General features: G+C 40.4%; 1 protein-coding gene across 2 annotated transcripts in view; it reads right to left on the minus strand.

The window, feature by feature from the left end:
• TMEM178B (transmembrane protein 178B) overlaps positions 1–19118 on the minus strand; it is a 222520-nt gene that overhangs the window by 165134 nt on the left and 38268 nt on the right. The gene's annotated exons all lie outside the window — the stretch shown is intronic.

A 19118-nucleotide genomic window follows, 5' to 3' on the forward strand; every position in this document is an offset into this window, starting at 1 on the left:
TCAGCAGGGGGACACATTACACTGTCTCCTGAAGGTACATTACACTGTCTCCTGAAGGTACCTAGACACTTTTACAGCAGATTCAGAGACAGAATTCATTGGCATCTCTGAACAGTGAGGCTCAGATAGCAATATCAGTGGTTGAAATGGGCAATTTTTTTCCCCTCTGTATTTTCTGGATTTCACCTATGCTTCATAGAAAAAAACACCATGTGCTGCTTCTGATGTCTTCTGGTCACATCATTAGATCTCCTTTTACAAATACTTTCCTTTATGTACAAAAATTGCCCCTCCAGGATCTGATCTCCCGGCATCTCTCTGCATAGTTAGTATTCTTAGAAGAAAGAGTCTGGTGTAGTCTGATGCTTTCCATGAATTATAGCCTAGCCAAATTTCACATCTGATCAGACACCTGTAACTGTGTAACTGTTCTTGTATTGATGAAAGCCAGTCAGGTTTCCTACATTGCTTTTGCCAGCATACTCAGCTAACACTGGCTTATTAGACCTTCTCACTAAGCTGTCAGAGTCAAAGCTCATGGAAGTCATTTTCCCACTAACATTATGTTATTTTGGCTCAGGCCTTTGATACCTAAATAGGTATCCTTAATGTGGTTGGCCACGCTGTTTGTTACTAGCTACCACTAGTCAGAGAAGCAGCTATGCTGGAAATGCTTTTATGTATTAAAAATACATTAAGACAAGCACTCAATAGAATAAATTAAATGAAGCAATGAATTATATAAATAATAAAGAGCGCTATACACAAGGAGGCAGGTAGAGGACTCTTACTGCCAGCCTGAACTGAAAAGGCAGACCCATTAGCCTTATATCGACAGTTCCACAGGGTAAAAAATGCTTTCAAACCACTACAAATGCAGGTTTCTACTAAGGGTTGTAAGATACTATTTGGCATGAACTTAGATTATAGACCATGAATTCACAGCATGAAGAAAATCCATGAAACAAGTTATTAATTACATCACAGCCTACCAGCATCTTCCAGAGTTAGTGCAGTATAAACATTTGAGGTCCTCATTGTTTGCTTCTTGTGAGTATTCTTCACATTCTGCCTTTGACAGCAATTAGATTAGACAAAGCCAAATATTATAGGGGGAAAAGGCAAAATATTTACATATGTATCCGCCTGCCCTGACAGCGTGATGGGCTTCTGTGTGAGTCTGCACCATCTGGGCACCAAATGTACGCCCAGAATTAAAGTTTCAAACTAAGAATAGTATTTAAATAAAAAGACAGCTAGTGTGCAAAGAGCCTTAAAAAAATCCCCAAATCACAACCTTGCCTTCTTATAGGTTTTCCTATCCCCTTTTGCTTCGTTGCTTTTATAGATTAGAAGTATCAGCAAGAAAATTACAAATGCTTATTTGTCAGAAATTAATCTTTAAGTTATCAGATACCTGCTCAAACAAGAGATTTATATAGAATAGCAGAAAGAGACACAGAGCCAAGATACAAAATAAAAGCTTACAGAAGGAAGGGAGAACAACTCCTGTTCTATTTACAGCTTTTCTGGAACCAAAAAGACTAATTTCTAGTAAGGTCCATCAGATTTCTAATTCTGCAAAGACTTCTGGTGGTAATGCAGCAAGCTGTTCAATATCACTTTTATCACCAAAGCCTAAAGCAGAAAGAGATTATTGGCTGAATTCAGGTCATCACTTGACCATATCCATAATTTGGGGCTTATACTTCCTTCCCCATGGCTCTAATGAGACTTCAACACACAAAAATAGCTTTGGGACCACTATCAACCAGGGTAGGCAAATAGGACATGGTGCAGCACTTGGCATGGCAGTTCACAGAGGGCACTGAAGCCTTGCCAGCTCCCAACAGGGAGCAATGGTGTCCACTCAGCAGAAGAAGGCAGCATCTTAGTGAGAAACTCAAGATTTTCATGGTCCAAAATGACAATGCTTGTGATTGCTTGGCATTTAAACATGAACCATTTATTTAAACCCACTCTCACAAGTGTAGGAGAATGACTATGCTGAGTCAATGCCAACTACACCAGCATATATCAAACTAGAAGTGACAATCAGCTTTTGAACTTAAGAAAAAGGCCTTCAATTGCCTGGACCTGGAAATAAAAATTCGGAGAAGGGCAAGCTTATAAGCAGTGATGATTTCATACTTCTGATGTTTTCCTAGTTGTTCCACACAGAAGAGAACAATGTTCAAGATGCCCAAAGATCCATAGTCCTGGAGGTCCCTATGATAGCAAAAGCACCAAGAGCAGCAAGAATCAGAATTACTGCTCTGCTAGAAAGCCTTCTCAGAAAAATGCTACAAAATCTTTACCTTCAGAAGAACTATTAGCTATGCTCAATCCAGTCTTTGAAATAGGAAGAAAAGCAAGCTTTCCCCTCCATACCCTCAATAGGGTAACTGCAATTAATTTATGGAGCATTTTCAGCCTCCAGCACAAACTTAGAACAAATGCAACAGCAGCTTTGCTCTGCACTTTCCTCCAATAACTGGGAACAGTATTTATAGAGCAAAGCAGTGAGTGGGTTTTTTTTTAGCTAGGAGCCACCATAGCAAGAGTTATAGATGGCCACAAGAAACACAAAAACCACCACAAAGCTGCTCCAGAGACAGAGGCAGTATATCCTATATTTCTCTGACCAAAAGGAGATGCTTGCTGAAAATTCTAAAGAAAAGTAGCTGACATCTTCCAATAGAGTGCTAAGAAAAGGATCAGCAGAAGGATGCAACTAGAACCATGCAGAGCAAACCTCTGTTATGGCATCATCACAAGCACAGATGCTCAGGGGATTCAGCAGCTGTTAACTGTGGCTGGCAACTCCCTGGTCCTGCAATGGTCAGATGACAAACAAATTGGAGATAAGGAAACTAGAGATAGCTTCATCCTGAGCAGCTAAGTATGCACAGCATCAAACATGCACCTCCTCTTACTGACTCACTCAGCTGCTCAGGTTCCTTCTCATATCTGCTGATCATTGCTCCATACTATCACCTTAGCACATAATACTTCCTCTTCTCTCCATTATGAGAAAAACTTTTAACCTAGGCCACAGGAGAAATACCACCTGAAAACACTGATGTTTTTCTATTCAATTTTCAGAACTTTACCAACTAACATCCTGATGTTAGTTCAGCTGCTAGAGAAACTCAGCTACCACTGCATCATTGGAGCTGTAAACACCATCCCAGTAGAGGCCTCAAACTGTTTGGCAATGCAGGGAATGACTGAACCATTATCCCACTCTTCACAGAAGAAGGCTGAGATCAATTAAGGCCCTAGTCTGGTGTCCAGGCTGTATTTGTCTGGTAGGTCAAAACAAAATTTTTCAGAACTTTTGGACCAGTATTTCTTCATCACCATTGTGCCCCCACCACTCCCTTAAATATGATATTTAAACTCTTTCAAACTGCTCCAAGCAACAGTTTTTACCATGGTTAATTTCAAAAATAGAATGGAAATTCAAAATGCCACCAAGGTATTGACTATTTCTGTCGTAAATGGTGGATCTCAGAAGCACCCAGAGGCATTTGCCCTGGTCAGTTTGACTTCTGCAAATGTGGTTGCTGAGTTTCATGAATTTACAGTGTCAGTGTGATCATATGGTTTAGTATTCTGCATAGTACAGACCAACCCATCTGAGAGCTGGTAACAGAAAGCAGTCCTTGACACAGCCTTTCATCAAACTGGTAACCTGTGAGAGCAGTTAGGTGACAGTAATATCACTTCAGATTAAGCCCAAGATGGCACAGAGTTACTTGCATGGGTTATCTGAGTATTCCTCTCCTGTCTTGAGGACTAGAATATTTCTCACTTCCCCCCCTGCCTCAGCTCTCAGGGCTGCAGTTTGTGGGACCATCCTTAAAGGTTCAACTACAGATTAACCCAATGCCTGTGAATAAGTTACCTTCAGTAGCTCGAGGACTTCCAGATACAGATAAAAATTTCTCCCACACTAAGATTCTTTGCAGCAGTCCCTGGGTTAGAGCAATCAGGAAACTGAGATGCAGGGAGCCAGCAGCTCACTCACTCTGGATGAGCTATGGTGTAGCCACTCCAGACTCCACGGGTCAGGACTGAGAATCACCTTGCATTCTGTAACATGCAGAGATCTGAACCAGGGGGTACCCATTCTTCTCTTATAGTATGCATAATTGATTCCTAAGAAGGATCCAGCTGTAAAACTAGTATTTGTTTTACTACATTTCCTGTCAAAGCTTTTGATATTATGAGCCTCCCTGAAAAGACTAGTGTGGATACTCTGAGCCTTTGCTACCCCCAGGCAGCTTTTCCTTCTCCTGTGCTGCAGATACCCCTGGATGAACTGTTTTGAAGCAAAAAAATCCACAAAATGCACCCTTTGTTCTAGCTCTAATTTTCACAAATCTATTATAGAATTACTACACAAATATTTGCTAGCAAAAGAAAGCTTAGCCTCTGGCTTACAAACTGCACTCACTACATATATTTGCTCTTAATTTTGAGAAAGTGCATTCAGTATGAAAGATTGCCTTAATTCCATGGTTTGGTTACTGGTCCCTCATTGGGTGACTATCTCCATAACAAACAAAGAGATGTAGATTGGCCATTTAGCCTCTAAGTGTTTCGCATTATCTTCAGAAAATCTGTAGAGCAGAGGAAGTTCACAGTGGGTTGTTTTTCTTAGCATAACATTTCAGTTAGGTTTCCAGAGGCTACAATCATAGTTAGGACCAAAATTTGGTAACAAAAAGCAATTCCACGTGGCATATGTATCTACTATTTTCTTAAAAGTCTTCTCTCACCTGGAAAAGCTCATTGTTTATTTGTGTTAGCATTTCTGCATCCTTCAAACTAGCACTGGCAACTCAAGTTGGTGCCATTTTAGAATTATCAGCCTGAGATGTATGTGCTGCCCTCAGTTACTTTAATCATTTCTTATGAGTCATCAAAACTCATCTGGAGGTACCTTAATATAGGCAAGACTTGCAGCTTTAGCATGAATTAACTGGTCAAATTAAACCTTGGAGGAGGATAGAAGGAGAAATTAAGTTCTACTTTGACCAGCTGCTATGACATAACTGCAATCAGAGACTGCAATCAGATTGCAATCATGCAATCAGATATGCTGACTAGTTAATGAACTCCGGATGACTTTTTTAATGAAATCAGACACTTATTAAAAAATATTGCAACACCTTAAACAGGATTATTTTGTCACTTATGGAGTAATACTAACTATGAAAGTACTGGTTACACATTTTTTTCCAGATCTATAAATAGATTCATAAAAAAAAAATTAGGAACACTATTCTTCTGGATTAACTGCAGAATTATTTATGTTAAAAGTGCTCTCTAGATGTCAACCAGCCCAATGCCCTGCTCAAAAGAGGCACAACTTCAAAGTTAAAATCAGATCCAAAGATAGATCATGTTACTCAGGGCCTTGTCCAATCAAGTTTTGAATACCTCCAAGAATGGGGATGCACATCCCTGAGCACCTATTCCAATGTCTGAACACCTGTTGAGTTTGTGAGGGGTCCCCAGGATGAGGTGAGAGATGAGGAATCTGACTCCTTGTTCTCAGAAGGCTGATTTATTATTTTGTGATATTATATTATATTAAAGAATGCTATACTAAAACTATACTAAAAGAGAAAGGATAGAGACAGAAGGCTTAACAAGAATGAACAATGAAAAACTCATGACTGACTCCTCAGAGTCCAACACAGCTGATGGTGATTGGTCATTAAACAAAAACAAGTCACATGAAACCAAACCAAATCAAACATTGACCAGTTGGTAAATGATCTCCAGAGACCACATTCCAAAGCAGCAGAACAGAGAGAAGCAATCAGATAATTGTTTTCATTCTTTTCTGAGGCTTCTCAGCTTCCCAGGAGAAGAAATCCTGGTGAAGGAATTTTTCCAGAAAATATGACAGTGACAAACCACCCTATTACCTAATCAGAAATTCCCTTATTGTTGCATTAATATTTTGAATAATAGAATACCTCAGAGTACAGGGCTAAAAATCTAGGAAGAATATGCAAGAACCACCACTTTAATCAACATGTTTCGTGAATATTCATTAACTTATATGCATAACTAGAAGCCAATGTTCTAATCAATGAAGCTCAACATAGATTTTCAGTTGCAGCGTGGGCCAAACTATTAGAACAAGAGATGTTTCTTCCTAACTGGCTCTGGCATCATCCTGCACTGAGGTTCAGCTTGATCTGCCAGTAAGACTTGTTGCTACTTGTCCTAGATAAAGTGAAACAACTCTTGGTGCTCATTGCTGCTTGCTGTGAGCTGCCAAGGAACTGGGCAGATGACTCCCTTCAGTTGATGAGCTGAGTTTCTGTCTGTTGGGTTAAGAGTCAGTTGCTAGCCCCTAGCTGCCTCCCCTGCCCATGGATAGAGGTGCACAGTCAGGTTCTACACACCTCCTGGATATCTCAGTAAATCAAAGAGGGATCTGATCCAGTGCCGTTTCCCATTTGCAGACAGACCCAAGGGTCACTGGGAGAGACAATGAACAGGTCTATGGGAGCACGTGACATGGATCAGGAGAGCACTTTTGGAAATGACCATCTGATCACGTCTATTTACCGTGCTTTGGTTCAGAACACAATGTGCTGTGTGATGATGCCTATTAGATTCTTCACAAATAAAGTTAAATCAGAAGATGGGCTAATAAAAATTCAACTAATGGTACAAGAGCAGAGCCAGTTTGAAGTAACATCCCCTCCTTGAAAACACAAGATGAACATTAAATCCTAAGCACAAATTGTCTCTTTTAAATTCAACCCTGCCATATCACACAAAGGAAAAAACTGACCAAAATTTCAGGTCACCAGAAAAGTTTTGTACAGCTGCAAAACTGTATTAATCTATAGCTTATTTTGATGCCTTTAAAGAATAACTTTAAAACTATATTTCAATTGAAAGTCTTAAAACCACTCTAAAAAGTTCACAACATTTCTCTAAATTTCATCAATTTTTCTCAACTGAAACCACCAGCAGCATTAAATTTTCACAAGTGGTTCTGTCCCCTTACATGCTTTTCACTTCAGAAACCATTATCCCCATGAAAATAAAAAATTCCCTGACTGTACTTAAGTGTAACTATAAATGTACTTACAAGCACATTACACACCTATAGACTCCCTCCTCTGGGGTAAATGCAGAAAGCCTGCAGCCTGTTAGGCTGCCAGTGGCTATTAAGTGGATATTTCAATATACAATCTTATTTCAACTTGCTTTTTATATGTAGATGCCTTTACTGACCACCAAAAAATGCAATGAACATAGAACTTCAGGAAAACGTACTCAGAAGACTGCAGCATCCTCTGTTTTACCTGAAGGAAAAGCTTGCCTGTATCTACTGAGTAGAGAGCAACTGAAAGGATGAGACATAAAATAAATATTTTGTCTACAAAATGGCACATATCCAGAAAATACATTAACAGAATGAACAGCTTAAAGATTTTCACTAGGAAAGAGAGCAAACATTTTTTTCAGAGTGAGAAGCAGAACGGCAATGCTCTTTTCTCCTTCCATTTTTCTTCTACAGCTCATCTCACTTAACTTCCAAATAAAGACTCTCTCAGAGCCTCCAGCTTAGTCAAACTTGTTAGGCAATGCTCAGCTGGTAAAGCAGTCTTGTAAAAATTTAGCAAGGGGGGGTGGTTGAAAGGATCCACCATACTGTACTATCCATACAGAAATGGGGTAATAGACAACAGCGTGCCATTCCCATTCTAACCAGGTCATCTGGCAAGCTCTGCCAGCTCCCTTTCAGCACTGACCAACTAGATCTCTAGAGATATAGAAGACATCAGATCCAGTGCCCACATGAAAAGGAAGCCATCCCTGAAGGTAATGAATCTCCAGACACACAACAGCTTTGTTGTGTGTGGGCTTTATGTGACCAGATTCCACAGAGCAATTTCCACAGATTTCAGACAGTTACACCTACATTTCAATTTCTGATTCCACACCAAAACGTCTAAATCTTCTTTTCAACCACTGTGTGAGCAAGAAGACATGTGCACATATATTGAGCAGACAGCAACATTTTCAGAGTAGAGAAAAAATGAAGTGCTCGAGCAGCTTTTGCCAGGCCTGTTCCTCACATGCTCTCTGGATAGCCCAGCAAATAGCAGCTTGCTTAAAGCCACCAGCTGGCAGAACATAAATATTCCACCCATGATAAGAAAAGAATCCAAGTATGAGACCAAAAGCTGAATTTGCATTGGAAAGTGATGAGCTCACACTTTCTCTCCAGGGACCAAGGAAAGGGGGCTGGCAAGGAAGCAGGAGCAAGAAGAGGGTTATGAAACACTTTTTTACTTCAGCTATTAATAACAGTCTCCAAGCCACAGGGCACTTGAGAGGAGGAAGGCATCTCCTTGCTTCTATTAATCTTTTTGTCCACCTATTTGCTTTGGGCTGGCCACAGGGGAGAGGGAAGCAGAGCACAAATGAAAAGTTAAGGAGGTTAAAAGGACTGAAAAATATTTGCTCCCACATGTTTGGAGGCAGAAATTAAATGATCAATAAAAAAGTCAGTGAGACAGCAATTACCAGTAAAAACTCACTGATGACCCAATAGCTCATGGAACAAAGCAATACCTCAGCACTGCTGTCAAGCCAAAGGAAAAGCACAGCAAAGGCTATTCCATGGACAGGTTTCTTCTATGTCAATGTACACCCTATGATTCTCATAGTAAGATGCTCCCATGGAGCTTGGTGTTTGATCAACCAGCTTCAAAATCTATTTCAAATGGATGTCTAAGAAGCAGGGTCCCAGATGGCCAAAAAGAAAATAAGGGTGGATCCACCAATATCACTCATCCTGTTGAGTATCTGTGATCACATGCAGTGAAGTCTGAGGTGCCTATCTCTGCCTTGCAAAGCTCTTCTACATGCTGCTTTGCAATGTAAATGTGGCTTTATAGACACATTCAGTCCCCTCCTTAAAGTGAGAGGAACAGAAGCTCTTCTCTGTACCCCCTGCTAGTTTACAGCAAGCACCACAAATAGCTGAGCTGGAGAAAGCATTTAGCTTTCTTGTAGCACTTCAACCTCATGCTTAAACAGCAGAAATCACAACATGACGGAGTCATTCAGATGCTTGCATGCAGCACTGAGGAAATAAGGCTGAGACCTAACCCAGACAAATCTCCTATAAGAACCCACTTACAGGGGGTCTTATGCTTGCATACAGCAGTCTCTTTAAAAAAAAAATCCCCTGAAGAAAGGATTTATATGAGCTATGCAACATCTTTATAATATCATCTTCATGTAGGTTTTGTCCTGCAACTAAGTGTGGGGGTGGCAGGCAGAGTTTCACAACCTTAACTGGAACATAATAAGTTGAAGAGAAATGAGAAGGAAAAAGAAAGTTTGTGGCAAGAGTCATATGGTAGAGATTTATAGAACTAAACTAAGGAGACAGTTTTTTCCCTTTTAGTCAAAAAGTATTTTGCTTATAAGTTGAAATAAAGATGCATTTTTCTAACTATGTTTCTATATAAAGGTGATTTGGCTTGCCTTAAATTTGGGAAGGGCACCCCTGTTAGCATAGATCCCATTTTGCACATTTTAAATTAAAGGTAACTAGGAGAAACCACAGCATTTGAAATTATCTCAGTTCCAAAAGAAATACCAGCAAACTAGCCTATCAAAGAAATGAGAAAGAAATCCAACACCAGCTTTGCAACTAGGCTGGGCTTTTTCCCCTATGAGCAGACTACAGCATGGAGAGACCAGAAAGACACCCTGCTATTCCCATAAACTGTTTTCTCTACATCCTGTGCTGATGAGACAGACTACCTCCATCCATCAAGGACTCTGTTGAGACTTTAAAACTGTGCAAACAGAAGACTTTCAACCTATACTCTCTTTGGTAGAAAGATACTATTTTAAATACATCCTTATATTCTAGATTTCTCGAAGATTAATTTTTTTATGCTGCCCCTATTCTAGTTATTTCAAGAAAAAAATCAGGGTACTGTGATTGGAATAAAGATATTTTCAAGACATCACTTCATGCATAAAGTATTTCTGAGACAAAGATCCCCTGCAGTTATTAAATGTAAGTGCAGAGTAAAGCTAACAGATGGGATCATCCCTAAGTGAGCAGAGTTTCTCCAGGCAAGTCCATAATGTCTCTTGCCTCAAACTCTACCAACTGAATAACCACTTGGATCATGTAGTCTGATGACAAAAGCTACAAAAAACTACCGCAAAATAAACATTGAGATTTTTTTCCTGGTGAGTAGATACCATTAGATTATACAGGCATTTTTATAAAGTCTCTCTGAAGTGAGGAACAGCTTCATGTTTGGCCATGCTCTTTCCCTGTGCAGTCATTCCCTGACTGTCCTTGCTCAAATTATTAATTTGTGAGCTGCCATGACTAAATTGCAAAGATACTCCATCTTCCTTTGTAAAGGAGTACACATTCAGAGGCACAAAAGATTGCACAGCTCACTGCCCTTTGCTCACAAGGCTGTTTGCTGCACTACTGTAACTGGACTTACTATTGTACATGAGGGCTTCAATCAAATAAAGGCCTTGAGAAATTCAGCGTTATGTAGATATTTTAAAAGTGTCCTTGAATAGTCAAACAAACTGAAAGACAACTAGAAGGAAAAGAAAAGGAAGATAAAGATGGTGATAAGAACATCAGACAACTGTACTGTGAAATCCAAGATGAGCAAAAGCACAATTTGGTCATTCTAAAGCCTACAAACTGCAGATATTGGTAATCTCTCCACAGGTGTCTGAAATCATAAGTGGTTTCTCCTGCCAGAAGGAAATTATTCTTGAAGAAGTGTTTGAAATAGAAAAAGTTGGTGGATGTGATCAAAAAATATTTTTCCAGTAGACTGGACTGTGCCCTTACTTACAAAGTGATGAGTTTTGCAATGCCATCATATGCCCTTGTGTACAGAAGGCTTGGGCATTGAGCAGCTCTCCACAAATGCTACAGTAATTCATTTCTGGTGCATCAAGGTCTTGCCGCACTCAAAAGTACTTCAGTCAACAACTTGGGGCTAGAATCTCAACATCGCTGCAGACGCTCTGTACCAAACAACAACACATTTCACAGCAGATAAAAACACTGGAAGGATAAATTCCCTTGAAAGAGGATAGAGGGAACCAGAAACTGAGAAGGGACCAACTTCTCTCCAGTCCCAACCTTCCCTTTGCTTATTCCCAGTACACATCTGGAAGGATCAGAGTATGCCAATAGCTCCAGCTATAGGAAAGTTAGCAGTGAGATGACGTGTTGCCAGCATGATCTTGAATGAGGAATTAAGTTATTCTAGTCAAGTCTCAAAGGTCTTTAGTATCCAAGCACTTTAGCTAAGATTCATTGTATTAGTTCTCTTAAGACATGCATACGATGTACTTTAATGCAGAAAATAAAAATGGCAGAAGCCAGCCCAACTTATGGAACGGGGCAGCAGAATAGAGTAGGGAAAAGCCCTATAGATCTAAAAGCATCTATTATTTTTTCCCATGCCATATAAAGTTAGATTGTTATAAAATCACGTGACCCTAGCTTAGGCCCAGAACTGGTGTATATTTAAATGTATTAAGGTGTGGGATGAGAACTTCTCATCCCGTCTACTGCTGGGTCAGCACATATTGGAATTTGCTTTGGAAGGGTATTGTGACATGGTGTTCCCTTGCCTATAACATCCTCTTGTCTTCCAATAAATGTCATCTACCACTTCTTGCACCTTCCCATCTGAAATGTCAAATCAAATCAGAGGCTTACAGTATGAAGGTCTCCCACTCACTGCAATGTAAGATGTTCTGACCAGGACAAGCTGGACTAGATATTTCTGCTGCCTGTCAAAAAGTTGCATAGAAGGAAAAACACGATTCAAAGTGCACTGAGCAGCATTAGATAATAGAACCCCATGGATGTCAGCAATAAGCATTGCCTGAAAGGTGAGCACTGCACATCTGAACACCTTTGTCACCACCCAGTGCATCCCTGTGCCTAAAAGGGCAGCAGAATCCCACTGGGGTTTATAGCCTGAAGTGTTATTCAGCCCTTTACAACTCAAGAACCTGCTTTATGATGCACATCCTGACAGAGGAGGAGGCAACCATATCCCAGAGGATCCATCAGCATACATGGGACCAAAGAAGAGCTCTCTTCCAAGCACCACTTGGAAGGTGCAGAACAGGCCTTTAAGACCACACTGGTGAAATTCAGATTTAGAGAGAAGGGGTTATGGAAACAAGCATTTATTCAGACACTGCCAGCTCAGGATTTACTTTTTACTTACTCTATACTCCTAGTCTGAACTTTAATAAAGGCTTGTGTCTCAGTAGCCTCTGATTACACCCAATGGGACAAATTCAGTGTACACTGAATTCACTGTACAGTTACAGTGACCAGAATCTGTGCCCTGAAAGACTTTTGCTGATCCTGTTTAGTATTTCCCCTGCTCATATAGATAATTTTGTATGTATGTAAAGATAAGACTCAAACTGCAAGGCTGGGTTTTAAAAATGAAAAACTCCATGATTCAGCATCCTATGTGCTTCTGGACACATTTTTATCTGTACAATTAATTCTAAACCCAGGTGTTATTATATGTGTTGTATTCTATGAATACTTCACTTCCTATTTTAGTTACTACTCTAAAACTACATTGCACAGTCTATTTCTCCACAATATCTGAAACTATTTATTAAAAGACAGTATTGCTGCCCAGCATTAATTTATGTACTAGTCTCTTCCCAAAAGAGCATGAGGCTTCAGTTCATTGAGTACAGGGTGAGGTGAACGAGATCCAGGATGATTCTAAACATGCCTCCACTGGATCATCAGCCCCACTGATGAAAAGGATGGAGACAACATGCCAAACCAACAGAAAATATATTAATTGGAAAACATCCAAACCTTTAAGAAAATATGCCATTAGCTTAATATTCTTATCTCCTAGGGTTTTGCTAGATTAGGTTTAATTACAGCAATTGTGACAAAAATCATAATAAAGAGTTATAGCTGCAAGCTGATCTTGCCCAGAGAGTCCACCCACCAGGGTAAGAGGCAAATGCAGCACCAGGAAGACACTGCAGTACAAGCTCAGTGAGTCGTACATGCAAATCAGTTTCATCAAAAATATTTCTAAGTACAGCCTACCTTAAAGAGAACAAGATATTAAGGTGGCATGCACAAGGCTGAGATTCAGGAGGCACTCCCAGGACCAGGACACTTTGGAAGGAGAAGCAAAATGCCCATCTCATACTGCAGTAGAAATACAGTAAGGGTGCACAAGTGCCAGGCTCACTGGCAGCACAGTCAATACCCCAAACTGAACCCCCAAGTCTGCCACTGGACATTACTGGAATCAGCTATAGATGACACTTGTGTCCTCCTCAGGCAACTGACCAGCTTGATCATGCCTAGAGAAAAGAACAGCCAAGTTTAGATGGTTAACAGAAGGGGTTACAGAGTTTATGCTTGTAGCTACACAAGTGGGCAACAGGCATAAAACAAAGGATAAAGGAGCTAGCAGCGGAGAGCTCTAAAAGGAGTGAGAAACAAAATATCCCCACAAAATAGCCCAATTTCTGAAATTGATACCATTATCATGTATGTTTGTATAACACATTTGCAAATGCAGTAGATTTTACACTTTAAGGATTAAACAGCTTTTCTGAATGTAGCCACAGCAGATGCAGGATATATGGAGAACCATTCTTAGTAGATGGCCACAGTTCAAGTGAAATACTCCAATCTTGGAATATCAGTAAGTGAACAATTTTCAAATGTGCAGGAATGCAACTTCATTCACACAAAAGAAGCCTTTGCCAGGAGCACACACAAAGGCAAAACTGGATCTTGACACTTCATAATGGACTAAAGAAAAGCTACTTGGGAAATAAAGAATCACAGAATAGGTTAGGTTGGAAAGGACCATAAAGACCACCTAATTCTAACCCCCTTGCCACCTTTCACTAGGATCAAGTTGCTCAAAGCCACGTCCAGCCTGTCTTCAAACTCCACTAGCTCCAGAGCTTTAATATTTTCCTAAGATTTAACAAGCATCTTTCCAAAATGAGAGCAAGTGGTCTAGAATTGTAGAGAATGGCAGAAAACAGAAGTTTCCAGCTATTATTTCCACATTCCAGCAAAAATCTTTCCTACTGGAAAATAACCAAATTGTCCTAAGAAATTAAAAACAACAGTATTCATCTGTTACTCTATAGACTTTCAACTACGGAATAAAAGATTTTACTATGAAATTCCATGACAATAACTTACTTTAAAGAAGAATATTAAGTACTCTTGACATATAGACCATGATATTTAGGAACACTTAGGTTGTCTTTAAAAGGAGGGAGCAAAAGAAAATACCTTGTTTCTCTGTTTAGATTTCCTATAGACTTGGTGACATTTATTGCAACCCAGCAGTGCTGGGACAATGACTGGGGACTTCAGTCTTGGACTGGGTTCCCCTGAGTCCAGGCACTGTGTGATTGTGAAACTATCCAGACCCAATTTATTCACTATTTGATGAAAAATTCTAGTGCTTCTGCAATATCACACCCAATATCACAATACTAGTTGATTTTGTACTGGGGTAGAAAGATGTACTTGAAAAATAAAAAATCATAGCTAGATATACTACTAATATTCAAAATCCAAGAAAAGAAACAAAGTGGAATGATCTAACGATGCTCAAACTGTACACCTCACCCACAAGAGTTGTTACTTAAGACCAAGCCTGCAATTTTATTAATCATATTATACCAGAGAGAAAAAAAAAAAAAAACAGACTCTGAAATAGTCTTGGTTGTTTAAAAGACTCATAATCTTGTACTCCAAAAGGAAGTAAAAACATGTATACTCTTGAGGTCCCACGAGGAAGTAGGACATAGTAACGTAAGATGCACACTGCCTCTGTGGCAACATGTAAGCCTCAACTCATGCTCCTCTGACTTTTCCCTAATTAGGATAATTTAAGCCTGAGGCTTTGATCATTCTGGAGCCTGATGCCATGCCATGAAGTACAAAAACAGTAAAGAGGTTTACTTCAAAGAGTTGCACATGACCCGTGGCAATAATACAGCACTTGAATCGCTTCAGCACTGGACAGCTCCGCAACTTCTCCAAATATGCTGACCCGGACAAGAGGCTGAGCATGATTTCCCCTCAGCTATTCCTCCTAATCCTATAAAGTGAATCTGAGAAACACAATGTGCACAGTAGTTGAAGGATGCCAGTCTCACTTTTAACAGGAGAAAAGCAGACTCATATCACCACAGATACTTCTACTAGGATAATATTTATGAGGAGATTTGAAAATAATTTTTAAGCTATGCTAGATATAGTCAGTTACTTATCTCTGCCTGGAGGATGCTGGTGCCTGCTGGATCCTCATCCCAGAGTTAGAAAGGACAGGGATAATCACTCAAGTGCCTGTTGGAAATGGGTACCATCATACCTGCAGCACTGTGCATGCCTGCAGCTGTGCTGCATCAGGGATGCAGTCAGGCATTATGAACTGTATTGCTCTGCCATATCACTAAAAAGCATGATGGAAGGTTCTGACAGTATCACTCATTAGGCTTAGGGCTATGCTGCTCCCATCAGACAGAAGAAAAGTGGAAGCACTGTCCTGCCAGAGTCCATAACATGTCTTGGCAAGCGGGCCCAGACTCCTGTGTCATGCATTACCTGGTTGGAAGAACTGCAGCTCGTTTCAATATTAAATAAAAATATCCCTTTCATTGGTTAACCTTTGGTCCCTTAACCCTGAATTTCACCTCTCTGAACTACAAACAACGACAATTCATGAATATTTGGGGAGGGACAGTAGCTTCACTTTATTCCAGAAAATGAGGAGTAAACTGCACTATTTAGCATGAACCCACACCAGATGATAATGAAATGAATTACCAATAAAAATTTATTTCATGTATAAAAACCTTTTAAAAGAGAAATAAGCCAGGCTCCAAATTACCATTAAAATTAACTTCCATTGATGCTCTGCCAGTGCTGCTGAACTAATGTTCTTTGCAGAAGCCGAGTGGATTGATGATTGAGTGGTATCAATTAACATGAACTGTTGTGCTAGTTGCTTCATCTGGAGATCAAAGCATTTTGTTTAGGAGAAAAGAAAAATGCAGCACCACTAAGGTTTTCCCCTTCTGCATTACTCTCCATTTCCAATACCTAGTCTCTGGCACAACTAGCATCCTTTCCCAAGCATAACTCTCTGTATTTAAGTAACCATCAACCATAAAGTCAAAATAAAACTTCCATCTTCTGGGAATTAAAGCTCTAAATAGAATGGTTCACGGACCACAGGCAACTGAAATGTTGTATTACAAAGCTAGCACACAACTGAGTATGGTTGAGTGCTGTTCAGGTGACTGGACACAGCTTGTGCTGGTTTCTCTCCCTATGGCTCCCTGGCAAGATGAAAAATCTCTCTTCAAGGTGGCTGCCTGTTTTTTCATACAAGCAACACTACTGAGTCTCTCAGCCCTCTTCCTTGTCAAATATCAATTTGACAAGGAAGAGGGCTGTGAGACTCAGTAGAGACTCAGCTTATAAACCACCCAATTTTGTTGATCCACGCCAGTGAGCTGCAGCTGGAGGCATCTAAGCAGCAAGCAAGTTGTGACAACAGAGAAGAAGCCTCAAGAAGGGGGGAAATTACATATTGAAAAAATTCTGACTGCCCCAGAAACTCACACACATTTTGTCAGGTCACTCAAAACACTCCCAATCAGCAGTCTTGACTGGAGCAAATGTCTGGGGAACAGTTTGGAGAAGAAACTATTTTGGCTTTTGTGATTTGTGCCCAGTCATCATCTGAGTGTTTTGCCTTCGACCCAGGCAGGGCAGGAGAGGTACACAGGCTCCATCTCAAGGCTTGGCCTCACCAGAGTTTCTCTGTGCCAATTGCAAGTCCCACTGTGCTAAGAAAATTCAACTAAGTAGTCTACCTGGATCTTCAAAGCAGGCAAATTCACTACAACACACTCCAAATGTGGGATGCTAGCAAACACACCTGTGAAAGCCATGGGAAACACATTAATGAGATTTGCTAATATTGATATTAATATTAACAACAAGAGTTGTGCCTGAAAGGAATGGACAATTTAATACCTAAAGTACATCCACTGCTTCTCTTTGCGGGCAAAGAAGGATCTACTCCAGCAGCTGTAGCCAAACATGACTTCACTTGGCTCTAGCACGCTGTCCCTGCTAAATCCCAAAATACCCTGTGGAGGGAAATAAATAACAGCAGGTATGGAAAGGAGTTAAGGAACTGACAAAAGTCACATTCTCTTCTCAGTTTTGAGATGAGTTGGAAAGTCAGTGAAAAAAAACTTCATGCTGATGGCAAGAGCTGCAACGAAGGCTCATATCAATAGAGCAAGACTATCAGCTGTGAGAAGGCAGAGATTGAGACTGAAGCCAAACCTAAAAAAAAAAAACCTCAAAGGTGCAGCCCCACATTTTGGAGTCGCCCAAGAAAAAAGGGCCTAAATTTAACTTCTGCATAGATGTTTGGGGCTGGAATTATACCTAGCAGTTGCTTGCAATAGCAGAAGACCACTGATTCAGCAGCTCTTCCTCATCCTGCACAGAGGTGACAGGAGAAGGCAGTAAAAATTACCTGTGTTTCATGGATGTGAACAGGGAAAAAACACAAGAGTAATTAAATATTTTAATTCTCCTCTCTAAGTTCTGCCACTATGACCTCACCACATTACTTGAAGTACTCTCTACTCAGCTAACATTTTTATTAAGAATAAACCACCTCTAGCCTCCATTCCACTTTAACCACCATTACCCACACATAAGACTTGCTCAGCACAGCCATTGAAAGCCCTCTGAACAGCATCCGAGCTCTGCTGCCTTGTGCAGCAGACCAGCAGGGATTACTTTAATTAGTGTTTTCTTCTGAAGCATAAAAAGATATTCTGAAATTACTTTGCCTGGTAACAAACTGCATCTTTGACACTATTGGAGAACTGAAACTGATTCCTGCTTCATGTACTTTCCTTAGTTTATTTTTTTCTTGTTTTGTTTTACAGATTTCCTTCTATCATGATGACAGCTACAAAAAATATTGCAAAAGCAGCGGAGAAGGGAATGTCGATATTAAGGGAAATTAAGTTTTCACTTGCCTTGCTAAAATAAGTTATTCAAGATGGGTGGGAACAACCCCAGCAGAAAAAAAAAACCTACAAGCTACTTTATTTCTCCAAATTTCTTTTGCTTCCTTCACAGGGTGACTTGGTTCATTGGCTCTGAACTCAGAGTGAAGCAGAGGTCACTTCTACCTCTCAAAGCAGGTATTGCTCACACACACAAAGCAGCACCAGAAGCCTTTACATGGGTCAGGTTCTGGAGCCACTGCCCTGCCAAGCTGGCATCCTGTCACTAGCAATTACAGAGACAATTAAAGACACGTTTTCCTGCTATGCAATAAAGTGCATTTCAATAACATTCTTGTGTACTTATTAAAATGTTTTCCACTGGAAGATCTCCAGAATGACAAATATTCATTAATCACCACAAAACTACACAAAAGCTACATCAAATAGGTCATCACAGTCAGAGTTAAAGGCCATTCTGTATTAAGTCAACTTCATGCTGCTCTGTTGACACACAGCCAAGTTGCTGTGAGCCATTCCAGCCCCAGAATTACCTTTCTTGCAAGAAAACACTTTGGCTAACAGCACCCCTGCATTTGTCAATCATCCCAAAAGCTTTGGCTGAGAAAAGCAAGGGCCAATTCAGGCATCCATGAACTGATAATCCTCAACTACCTTAGCAGCTGAGCCAGACCACAGGCTGTCAGGACAAGTGACCTTCAGGCACCTCTAAGGAAAGCTCATGGGCCGGGAGAAGAAGGAAGGGCACAGCCAGATCCCACATTTTCCCACAGGCCATGGGATCACAGATTTACAGCTCAGCTAGTTGAGTCACTCACACCTCAGGAAAGGATGACAGAAACCTTTGCCATGGCAGCAGGTGGCTCTCACTGCCCACACCTGCCAGCCCAGAGCATAAGACTTGGCTGGAGTTAACAGAACCCCAGAACACACACTCAAGGGGTAGTCCATAT

This window comes from Molothrus aeneus, chromosome 5 (genome assembly GCF_037042795.1).
Source record: "Molothrus aeneus isolate 106 chromosome 5, BPBGC_Maene_1.0, whole genome shotgun sequence".
NCBI lineage: Eukaryota > Metazoa > Chordata > Aves > Passeriformes > Icteridae > Molothrus > Molothrus aeneus.